Source organism: Sus scrofa, chromosome 11 (assembly GCF_054392235.1).
Source record: "Sus scrofa isolate SSC_HxYL_T2T_F1_AM1 chromosome 11, Sscrofa_HxYL_maternal_Yorkshire_Landrace_v2.0, whole genome shotgun sequence".
Classification (NCBI taxonomy): Eukaryota; Metazoa; Chordata; class Mammalia; order Artiodactyla; family Suidae; genus Sus; species Sus scrofa.
The window spans coordinates 58,644,864-58,657,620 of record NC_139393.1 but is presented as its reverse complement, the minus strand read 5'-3'; positions in this window follow the sequence as shown (position 1 = coordinate 58,657,620).

Genomic DNA, 12,757 nt, shown 5'->3' with positions numbered 1-12,757 from the left:
GGATAAAAGATGCTGCATCATTAGGATTATTTAATATGTGGTCTATTTCACTTGGGTTTAACTCTCGACTTAAAAGCCTTCACAAGTTTTGAAACCAGTGCTGTTGGACTAAAACAATGGAATTAAAGGCGTTGGTTTATATCGTTTACCTTGTTCATGTAAAGATTTGAGGTGACTTAGAGCACAAAACATGTATCATAAAATTAGTAGAATAAAAAGTTAAAGAAAAAATAGAGCCCAAGAGAAAGAAAACAAAAACTCTGACTGCTCTGTGCTGTATGGTTTGCAAGATTGCTGTGAATGAGTTGCAAACTCTGCCCTGGTCTTCCTGGCAGAGAATAATTGTTCTCATTGTCATGAACAACTATGTAACCTCTACCTATGAAATGATGTAAAAAAAAAAAAAAAGAAGCACATGTTGTTTGCTTGCTTTTGTTAATACACGGACAAGGCGAGGCCAACATGAATCTCTGGGCTTTCTGAAATCCTGTGGCCGTGACTGTGCTCCTCAGAGCGTTTTCTCAGGACCAGCAGCAGCAGCAGCATCACCTGGGAGAGTGTTCAATGTGCAGACCCTCAGCCCCCACCCAGACCTGCCAAATCAGGAGCAGAATTTTAACAAGTTCCCCAAAGGATGCAGAGTCAAGCTTCAGAACCATAGATCAGTGGCATTCAGGATCATACACTGTCTTGTTTTGACATAAATGTATATAGTATGTGTCTACGAATCTTTTAGCAAACTATCAATTGCTCAGGGCAGGAACTAGCTTCTTCCTTTTGTTTCTCCATGACACCAAGCACACCAAGAACATCGTAGCATAAATTTTTAAATGAATCAATAATCATAAAAGGAAAAAAATCGAAGAGGATCAAAATCAATTTATACAATTATAAATAAAATTATAGAATGCATTATACACTTTATTAACTTGATATTATTTTAAATAACATTAACAATGAGAAATATTTATTACTTATTTGTGACAAGGGCCAATGAGCACATTTTATTCTCTTCTTCACAGCACTATGAGGTACAATTATCCTCATTTTATGAATGGAAATATTGAGATTTGAGGTGAAACAAACGGTCCGAATCAACTGCTCAAAAATAGCAGAACTACAGCTTAAATGTAGGGTGTCTGATGATGCAAAGCATATTTTTAGCCGCTTTTGTCTGAGAGTTTCTGATGTCGGGGTTTCTGAGTGACATAAAACCCCAGGACCAAGTACTGAGATCAGAAGGTAGGAAAGCTCGGAGTTCTCTCGTCATGGCTCAGGGGAGACAAATCTGACTAGTATCCATGAGGATGAGGGTTCAATCCCTGGCCTCGCTCAGTGGGTTGACGATTCAGTATTGCCATGAGCTGTGGTGTAGGTCACAGATGCGGCTCAGATCCTGCTTTGCTGTGGCTGTGGCCAACAGCTGCCACTCCAATTCGACCCCTGGGCTTATGAACGTCCATATGCCACAGGTGAGGCCCTAAGAAGCAACAAACAAACACCAACAGCAAAGGTAGGAAAACTCACAATGGATCCAAGTGATTGGATCTGATCAAGTTGGTACATGAGTAATTCCCATTTTTAAACCACTATAGCCTGCCTATATTTTTGTAACTCTGTAAAATCATAGGCCTGCTTTTACAAATTTGTGAAGTATATTCTAGTATCAGTGGAGATGAGATAGAAAGAAATGAACTGGATCACAGGAAATGGTAAGAAAGCTTAGTATTTTTTTTTCAAAATATGCAATGAATATTCATCCATAGGGATGCTAAGTATAATCTATGTTTCCCTAGACAGTCGTTGCCAAAGAAAATTCATCCTTTCTACAGCTAGAGAAACTGAGGCTCCAATAAGTTAGTGTGAGTCAGAGGTCCCTTTGGGTGACATGTGTGTTAGGTTATCCATGTTGGGCATGATCCACTACTTTTCTCTCTCTTGTTAGTGGAAAATGTAAACCCAATGTGTGGGTATCACTTTATATGGGTGTGAACTATATATACAATGAACGGCATACAGGTGAAGGTATAGGTGGAAAGATACACAAAAGGTCCTTGCTGGGGGTGGTGACCAGCAAGGAAGAGGATGGTACACTCCTCCCAAGGGCTGGAATTGTCTTTTGTTCCTCATAACATCTCCAGTACTCAACATGATACTTGGTACTTTGAAGGTATTTGTTAAGTTTGAGTGGATGGGTTCCTACTGTGTACTCAACCTCCTAGGGCCTCAAGAATTGTCTGTTGACACCTCACAAGTACAAATCTAGTTTTAAGTACCAATCTGACTAGTACTACGATTTTAAGTTGTTTAACCCATCTAAATTTCATTTTCCTCATCTGTACAATGGGCACATGATGCTAATCTAACATCATTCAGTTATGAGGATCAAGTGAGATAATGCAGGTAACTTGATGAGCGTGGCCCATGTCACATCAAGTGTCCAATAAATGTAGCCAGAAATACGAACTTTCCAGCAAGCGTACATTCAGCCTCAGTTTTACCCTGGACATTTTAGCCCAGCTTATGATTTTTTTCAGATGCATGGACCAGAAAGAACCATGGACTAACTGCCTTTGTGCGACAGAGCCAGGAGCAGGACCAGGAGCAGGCCTTTGACCAGGTCTAGTCTTTCTTAGTCACAATTCACAAGAAGAAGGTCTTTCCTTAAGATATTGAGTTGTCTGTGTATCTTTCTCCATGAGAAAGTATCTCCTCCAGGCTCTTACAGAGCCCCAATGAGCAAATGGTTTTCCCACTTAAACAACAAAGAAGATCCTACAGTGGAGCTGTGGCCAAATTTGTCCTCTTCGTTTAGGAAGAGGAACTGTATACATCACTTTCACTGCTAAGAAGGCCGTTCATGATTTTGTTCTCCACAAAATCACTCCATCAAAACAAAACCCCCCTGGATCCAGATATCCTCAAAACTTGGTGCCTTTAGATTCTTTTATCTGGGCCCTCAAAGGACATAACTGGTAGACAAATTACCTGGAAACTCAAGCCTTGTGCTGCATACTTTCATGAATGATGTAAACAAGAGGAAATGAGGAGTTCCCACTGTGGCACAGTGGGTTAAGAATCCAATGGCAGCAGGTTGGGTGGCTGCAGAGGTGCAGGTTCAATCCCCAGTCTGGTGCAGTGGATTAAATTATCCAGGATTGCTACAGCTACAGCATAAGTCACAGCTGTGGCTCAGATTTAATCCTTGGCCCAGAAATTTTCGTATGCTACAGGTGCAGCCTAAAAAAATAAATTAATTAAAAAAAAAAAACAAAAAACAAGAGGAAATTAATTCAATGTTTCACAAAGAAAGAGTGACGCCCTGGAAGATGGCAGTTTCCGAGGTCATTCCCATTCCGACTGTAACAAAATTATGATGATTTGACAAGAAGCAGGGTAGTGAAGTTCTTAGAACAATTGTTTTTTCTTTGTTTGCTTGCTTCTTTGTTTGGGGGGGGGTTTGCTTTTTAGGGCCACGCCTGCGGCATATGGAGGTTCCCAGTCTAGGGGTTGAATCGGAGCTGCAGCTGCACATCGGGATCCGAGCCATGTCTGCAACCTACACCTCAGCTCAAAGCAACACCAGATACCTGACCCACTGAGCAAGGCCAGAGATTGAACCCACATCCTCATGGATACTAGTCATGTTCATTACCACTGAGCCACAATGGGAACTCGTGTTAGAGCAGTTTTAACTATGCTATGGGATCCTAAATGGGATTCTGGTATGATAAAAGGACATTAGGTAAAAACTAAGAAAACTTAAATAAATGATGGGCTTCAGTTGATAACAACATCAATATTGGTTCATCATTTATAACAAATGCAACCTACCAATACAAGATGTTAATAATAGGAGAAATTGGGTGTGGGGTACATGGGAACTCTGTAATATCCTCTCAACTTTTCTATAAATCTAGAACTGTTCTGAAAAACAAATTTAGAAACATAGGGAGAGGAAACTGATGAGGGAATATATGAAATAGGACTTGACCCAGAAATAATCATTATTGAAGCTGGATCATGGGTATAGGGAGATTCATTACACTCTTCTCTCTACTTAATATGTTTGAAATTTTCCATTGAAAAAGTTCCTTAAAAATAACTTTCAGGACTTCCCGTCATGGTGCAGTGGTTAATGAATCCGACTAGGAACGATGAGGTTGCGGGTTCGGTCCCTGGCCTTGCTCAGTGGGTTAAGGACCCGGCATTGCTGTGAGCTGTGGTGTAGGTTGCAGACGCGGCTCGGATCCTGTGTGCTACTGCTCTGGTGTAGGCCGGCGGCTACAGCTCCGATTCGACCCTTAGCCTGGGAATCTCCATATGCCACAGGTGCAGCCCTAGGAAAGACAAAAAGACCAAAAATAATAGCAACTTTCAGTAAGAAAACAAGATTCAGAAATACTATCTTGGACTACAGTTTCCGTCACAGTTCTATTTAAACATAAGCAAAATTACCAACTACTAAAAAAAAAATTTAAATAAGAAGCTTGATTTTGGAGTTCCGTCATGGCACAGCAGAAACGAATCCGACTAGGAACCATGAGGTTGCGGGTCCGATCCCTGGCCTTGCTCAGTGGGTTGAGGATCTGGCATTGCCATGAGCTGTGGTGTAGGCTGGCAGATACAGCTCCGATTAGACCCCAAGCCTGGGAACCTCCATGTGCCACGGGTGCGGCCCTAAAAAGACAAAAACAAAAAAACAAACAAAAAAAAGCTTGATTTTGACACATCAGTTCAATCTAAAGCACCATTTGTTTACTCAAAATAGTTCTCTTACATGATATTTCTAGCTACCACAGACAGCAGACAGCTGTGCTATTGAAACAGATTTGTGTGTATGTATAAATTTGCAGATGCTATACATCTATTTGCAATTAAATTGGCCCATGTTAATACTCCCGAGTTGACTTACTCTCTAGCTTTAAGATTGCAGCTTCCTTTTGCTTTGCTATCTCCATCCACTAGGCTTAGGTTGAAGACTGTGCTAATGAGCTGGCAAGTGTCTATAATTCAATAGCCACCACAGGCAACCCCAGCTCATATGTTCCACACGATTTATTACACAATGGTAAATATGTAGCTTTTTTGTTAAAGTTGAATAAATATCAGAAAAATGGTACTTGATATGCCAGCATCAAAAAGTTTACTAACAATAAATGCTGGAGAGGGTGTAGAGAAAAAGGAACCCACCTACACTGTTGGTGGGAATGTAAACTGGTTCAACCACTATGGAAAACAAAATGGAAATTCCTTTAAAAACTGAATACAGAGCAATCGTGTGGTTCAGCAATCCCACTCCTGGGTGTACATCTGGAGAAAACCAGAATTTGAAAAGATACAGGCACATCAATGTTCATTGCAGCACTATTCACAATAGCAAAGGCATGGAAGCAACCCAAATTTCCATTAACGGAGGACTAGATGAAGATGTGGTGCATACATACAATGGAATATTACTCAGCCATAAAAAAGAATGAGATAATTCCATTTGCAACCACATGAATGGACCTAGAGGTTATCATAGTAAGTAAAGTCATAGACAAATATCATATAAGGTCACTAATACGTGGAATCTAATAGAAATGATACAAAAGAACTTATTCACAAAACAGAAACAGACTCAAATACTTTGAACCCAAACTTAACGGTTACCAAAGGGGAAACGTGGTGGAGAGAGATAAATCAGGAGGTTGGGATTAACATATACCCACCACTAAATATAAAATCAATAAGTAACAAGGACCTACTGTATAGCACACGAAAATCTACTCAATGCTGTGAAATAACCTATATGGGAAAAGAATCTGAAAAGGAATGGCTATGTGTATATGTGTCACTGATTCATCTTTGTCGTACTGAAACTAACACAGCATTAAGTCAACTATACTTCAATAAAATTTAATTTAAAAAGTAAAAACAATATCAAGCAAAAAAAAAATCTTCCAAAATGATCATGACATGAGGAAAAATATACTCCCACACATTTCATTTTCCCTAGATAATTTTACTCTCAAAAAACTCATCAAACTACATAATTAAACACAATAAAAAAAATAATTAGTGGTAGGGTACCTTACAGTAATGGTAGATGTCAGTATTTTATAAATAGGGAAACTGCACAGAAGATTAAATCCAAACTCACAGAACTGGTAAGTGGCAGAGTCAGGTATATAAACACAAGTCTGAACAAAGTTAAAGCCCATGGTTTTTGAATTAGATCAGATGCCTTTCTTCTAAAATACTCAATACAAAGGCTTAAGCTGAAAAATCTAAATTGCTCCCTTAACCTACAGTCAGCCTGTCTCTTCTCCGGGAGAGACACCAATGGGTCAACACTAGCATTCTCGCAATTGTGCCATCAGGTTCAAAGACACACCTCTAGCCTACGTTTTGTTCTTCTTCTCCCTCAATTCCCTGTACAACTCATTTTTCTTATTTTCACATTCATCAGGGTAACCCAGTTGTTCTTATTCCAAAATTATTCAATCCCCAAACAATGGTTTTGACCTATTTTGCCATTGGCAAAGGTGTGGGGGTTTATAAGGTTATTGAGTTTCCACTGGACAACACAAGGGGGGTTTGCTATTATTTATGAAATATCTAGACTGCTGGTGTCCCACACATTTACGTTTGAAAGCCAAGTTGACCCCCTTGAAGAAACAGCCTGCAAGGAGAATTACGTGGGAGTCATACAAGCTATACTTGAATATTAACAAAGAAGAGTCTGGAAAATAGGAGCGCACACTCTTAAAATGCACTCAGTCATTTCAAACCTCACCTCTCGGATTTATACACTGTCGTGCATTTATTTACAAATACTTAGGAGACCTGCTTCGGGCTTGATAACACACTGAGAATGACTAAAGGAGCAACTTCCAAGGTCAACACCTCACCCCACTTACCCAGTTGACTCGGGTAGATGAGACCCAGCCCTGGAAAGTGAAAGAAAAACACTGCATGTGCACAACCCCCTCGGCCCACTGCTCTGTCTCCAAGACCTTTCTGAAGGGGTGATAATACTGTATACCTGCTCCGTGAGGAGCTGGACGAAAGAACCAATGAGAGAAATACCTGGAAACGGGGCACTTTGTGAACTAAGGTTCAGAAATTCAGATTTTACCCAGGTAACACTTTAACCAGCTGCATTATTTCCATGTGCCACCCAGAAGACTCACTCTTTGGCCCTGCCATTGTTTGAGAGGCTTCTAGGGGAAAAGGCCAGATTCTTGCCGGGGGCCTCAGCAACATGCAGGGTTCTTGGGAACCCTGAATTCTAATGCCGTTGTTAATCCTTTGCAATTTTTTTTTTTTTTCGAAACACTGCATGCTTTAGCTTCACCTACAAAAGACCTAACAGAGATTTTCTACAGAACAAACATCAGCAGAGGGAATAATTGTAAGGCCCTTTACGAAAACAACTGTTAGGACTATTTAGAGAGAGCCAGCAACGTACAAACTTGTCCTCACTTGCTGAGAAACCCAGGAGCGGTTCTGTTGAACCAGCCTTACTCACACAGTAGACAAGCCTCCCAGCCTAGCTCATGACGGGTCTTGTCATAATTCAGCTGGAGCCACTGGTAAATATCCACCTGTCTATTACTCATTAATAGAGAGAGAGGCAGGATGTCAGCTGTTTCCGTGACTTGGAGAAACATAGGCTTTGACCACCTCTGGCTTACTCTCAAAGTAAGACTAGAAACAATAAGGCAGACAAAGAAAAAAAAAAAGGACAGGAAGATGCAATGTCAAAAATAAAAATAAATCATCATTGTCTGATGGCTACAAAGATTACAGCCTTTAACTTGCTTTGCAGGTTTTCATAATTCAGCTTTGGCGGTTTGGTCATCTTCTTAGAAGGGGGGGGAAATGTCTCCAAACCGAACTGTATATTAGGAAATTGTATTCTGCTAAGGCCGCTAGGTGTTTCGAGCTTTATTACTTGCCAAGCCCCCTCCGTCGCTGTTGTTTCAACCATGTAACTGGTGCTGAATTCTGTTTGGGCAGTAAATAATTTGTCATCATAGGTTTAATTATGACATGATTAGAGATCTTCTAATGTGAATATTAAACAGAATTGTTTCCTGTTTTCACTTTTTTGTTTGTTTTTTTTGTCTTTTCTAGGGCTGATCCCAAGGCATATGGTGGTTCCTAGGCTAGGGGTTGAATCAGAGCTGTAGCCACTGGCCTACACCACAGCCACAGCATCGCCAGATCTGAGCCGCGTCTGCGACCTACACCACAGCTCACAGCAACGCTGGATCCTTAACCCACTGAGTGAGGCCAGGGATCAAACCCAAAACCTGGGGGTTCCTCATTGGATTCATTAACCACTGAGCCACAACGGGAACGCCTCCTGTTTTCAATTTTAATCTCAGGATGTACTTCCTATGTCAGACACAAAGCCAGTGACTGTCACAGACTAAGGTGGAAATTCAATGGCTCAACCCAACAACACAAGTTTACTTCTCACCCATCCAACAGTCCAGGGCAGGTGTTGCTGGAGGGCAGTGAACTTTCCATCACACAAGGGGCCAAGGACCTAGGCTATGCCCAGGTCGTGTCTCTCCCATTCTCCCATTCCTCAGCACAAGGGCACCACTGGCATTCAGCAAGGGCAGGCACAGGAAGCATGAAGCAGGCACACCCCGATCAGATGGCTTGGGCTCAAAGTGACACACATCACACGAGGGCAAAGGGACCCTCAGGTGCACTCCTTTCTGGGCAGCCATTTCCAGGGAGTCTACACCTTGGAGGAGGAATATAAATTCTAAGGGACAGGGAGCTCTCTCCGCCACAAGCACAAACCTACAGGGATGAGATGCACAAGGAAAATTATTTTCAAATGCCTCCCCCATTCATTAGGCAATGCCTTAAAGTTTACATAGTCTTTCATTTACGTTAAGACTGTGACCACCTGTTGTAAAGCTAATATGCTTCCAACTGTTCAGTTATTTACGTTGTGAACAGCTTTCTGGTCTCTCCTTTATAGAAGAAATTGGAAGGTGGAGGGAGCACAAGAAGATAAGAGCCTGAGAATACAGAGGGGAGAGGAAGGACTGGAAGGAGGCAAATTCCGACCCTGGCGATGGACAGCTGAGCATCCTGAATTCGGGAGCTCTGGCAACTCAAGGTCCGTCACACATGCAGCCAGCCAGGCTCTGGCCCTACCACCAGGACTAATGTTGGCCTTCTGTCAGCTGCCACGGCAAAGTCCTGGCTTAACCAGCTCCTAAAACTGGTTCCTTGCCTCCACATCCGAGCAGTGACTTAACTTTGCATGGCCATTTCATAGACATTTCATATAATCTTTGCAATAATTAATGAGCAGGATAGGCATTATTATTCACTTTATAAAATAACAGAATCACAGGCAGGTTAAGCACTCAGTCAAGTTAAGGCAGCTGTTACATGGCAGAGCCAAGACCTGAAATCAGACCTCTCATTCCCCATCCAATATTCTTTCCAATAGGAAATACCATCCTACTGAATATGCTTCTTTCTCCAGGCGTGGAGTTTCAGATACATTTTCTGGCACCGTCCCCCCGCCCGCCCCCCCCCCCCCGTGTCTAAAGCTCTGCTCCTTTGATGCCTTTATCCCACAGATAATTAATTATGGATCATTACAATCTGCCAAGCACTTGCTGACCAGACAGGCTGCTTCCCCTTATAAAGGTTAGTCTATTCACCAACAAATAAGTGTACACTTTTACATAATGATAAGTGCTACAAAGAAAACAAATGGTAAGTACAAGAAATGCAGGTGGTAGATGCAGAGAGACGGGGAGAGGAAGCCTACTTGGCCAAGGCTGTCAGGAAAGCCTCTCTAAGGGCTTAAGGCAAGACCTGAGAAATGCTGGGGCAGCAGCAAGAAGAAAGTGATGGAATTGAGGGTGCGAGTCTCTGGGCCAAAGACGAGATGGACAGGTACAAGGAAGGAGTGGGAAGGGTGCCCACTGAAGCAGGATGGGGGAGAGGAGCAAAGATGTTTGCAGTGGAGTTCCCCTTGTGACTCCGCAGATTAAGAAGCCAACTAGCATCCCTGAGGATGCAGGTTTGACCCCTGGCCTCCCTCCGTGTGTTAAGGATCCGGTATTGCCATGAGCTGTGATATAGGTCGAAGACATGGCTCAGATCTGGTGTTGCTGTGGCTGTGGCACAGGCCAGCCGATGCAGCTCCAATTCACCCCCTAGCCTGGGAACTTCCATATGCTAGGGGTGCAGCCCTAAACACACACACACACACACATGTGTTTGGAGAAGTGGCAGGTCCAATCATGGAAGAGTACAGATTCTACTGGATTTGCAATTGAATTTGCAAATTGACCTGGATCCACTGAAGGGTTTTTAAACAGGAAAATGATGTGATCACATGTATTAAAAGATCCGTCTTCCTGAGCTGTGGAGAGGAAGGGAGACAGATGAAGAGGCACTGCTGTGGCCCAAGAATGAGACGATGGTGTCTGGGTAGGGCTGCGGCAGACAGATGGAGCTCAGAGCAGAGCTGAGATATATTTTGGAGAATGAGAGGGTGGCTGATGGACTAGCTTTGAGCAGCACGAGAAAGGGAGGAATTCAGTTTCTCTTTTCAGGCCTTTGGCTTTTGCAACATGTTTCAAGTGTTCACTCACCCTGATGGCAAAACCCAGCTCAACTTTTGAACTAGGAAAGGATGGGACTTAGCTTATTTGACAGTGTCCGTGTTTCTCCATTCTAAGATGCATTTTTTCCATATTTTAATGCTTCTGAAGTCAGGGTGTGTCTTAACATCGGTATCAAAGGAAAGCTCCAGAGCAGTAAGCTGTGACAACACCGTCATCGCCTGTAAATATGCAAACTTAGCCCAGGTATCTGCTCAGACGGTCAGGTCACCCATGTTATTCGTGCCAATTGCACAGCAAATGGTGCATTTTAACATGTTTTATTTAACACGTTTGCATAGAGATTACACCAGAAAGCAGTCTTGAAACAGTATTGTGTATGCAGAAGAATAAGAAATAAATAAAGCAGGAGGACACAAATTTACTAAAAATGAGCCACATATTTGACTCTGGATGGCTGACTGTTTTAACATCAAACAATGAGCTAGTGCTTTCTCTGCTCTAAAACCTAAAAAGAGCCGCTAGAAGATAAACTGGGGCTGAGGGCGGGTGGAGAGTGGCTGGAAGAGCTGTCATGGAGAAACACATGAATGTATTGCCTGTCATACAGCAGGCAACGTATTCAAAACAGTATAAATTGCTCAACCCATCCATTCTATGGTTTCATCACAGAATTGTCAATGCTAGGATAGGTTCATTGGAGCCATTCACGTTCTGAAAACCTAAAACATTCAGCTGACTTCCAAAGAAGCTGCTTGAACCCTAGTGAGATGAAATTTAATTAATTGTGGAAAGATGCTATGTCTGACATTTTACCTGGACTTTGATGTTCTCTGCTTTAGGATCTTGACTGCCTTGTTAGGGGGAGCGACACCTCCTCCCAAGAAAGCTAAATGGACATGGGGTGTCTCATGTCTAACCCCTGCCCAAGAGGCCATCAGGCATGACCATGAGAGAAAGAAGCAACTACTTGGATTCAGAGGGCTAATTCAGCCTGATCGGCAGGTGGGTAACCAGAGCTGGTAAGAGGCAGCCAGCCGTATACAGGAGCTCTGGGCCGAGGGGAAATACCTGGTACTGAGAGGTAGCATCTTCAGGCAGACGTGGCACTGATGCATGGACCAAGCTCGACAAACCATGCTGACCCATGTCAGGAGCTTGGTGTGGAAACTAATATCCAGCACAAATGAACATCTCCTCAGAAAAGAAAATCAATCATGGACTTGGAGAAGAGACTTGTGGTTGCCTGATGGGAGGGGGAGGGAGTGGGAGGGATCGGGAGCTTGGGCTTATCAGACACAACTTAGAATAGATTTACAAGGAGATCCCGCTGAATAGCATTGAGAACTATGTCTAGATACTCATGTTGCAACAGAAGAAATGGTGGGGGAAAAACTGTAATTGTAATGTATACATGTAAGGATAACCTGACCCCCTTGCTGTACAGTGGGAAAATAAAATTAAAAAAAAAAAAAAAAAAAAAAAAAAAAAAAAAAAAAAAAAAAAAAAAAAAAGTTTGATCCTGTGTTAAAATGGAAAATCCTGCAAGAAAAGTAACAAAAGGATCTAAAAGCAAAGTGCCAAGCTGGATCACTCTCACTGCAATTATCCTAATTCTCCCTTATCCTATTGTGAATGCTCATTTATTCACGTTTTTTTCTCACTTTTGCTCCTTAGTTGAGAAACAAACCCATGCTGGAATGTTAATAATCTATGTTTGTAATTAATGTCTTCTTTGCCCTAAGTAATTTGCCTTTTAACAGCAGTTGTCTGGAAATATGTTCTGATTGGTAACATTTTCAAGCCAATAGAAACTGTTTTCACACGCGTGTCATCCCTTCCTGATCATCATTTTTCAATCTCTTAAATTCCATTTCTTCTCATTTCAATACTGTTTTGGAAAATCAATCAGATTTCCCACGGAAACTTGTTTTTCAGTCAAAAATTCCCAGGAAATTTCAATCTATACCAAGTTTTTTCCTGCAAAAAGGAAAGGAGAATTATCATGACACTTAGCATGAGTTGGTGGGGAGGGGGGTCATTTGAAAAAAAATAATTGACGCACATTCCCATTGTGGCTCAGCGGAAATGAATCTGACTCGTAACCGTGAGGACATGGGTTCGATACCTGGCCTCACTCAGTGGGTTAAGGATCC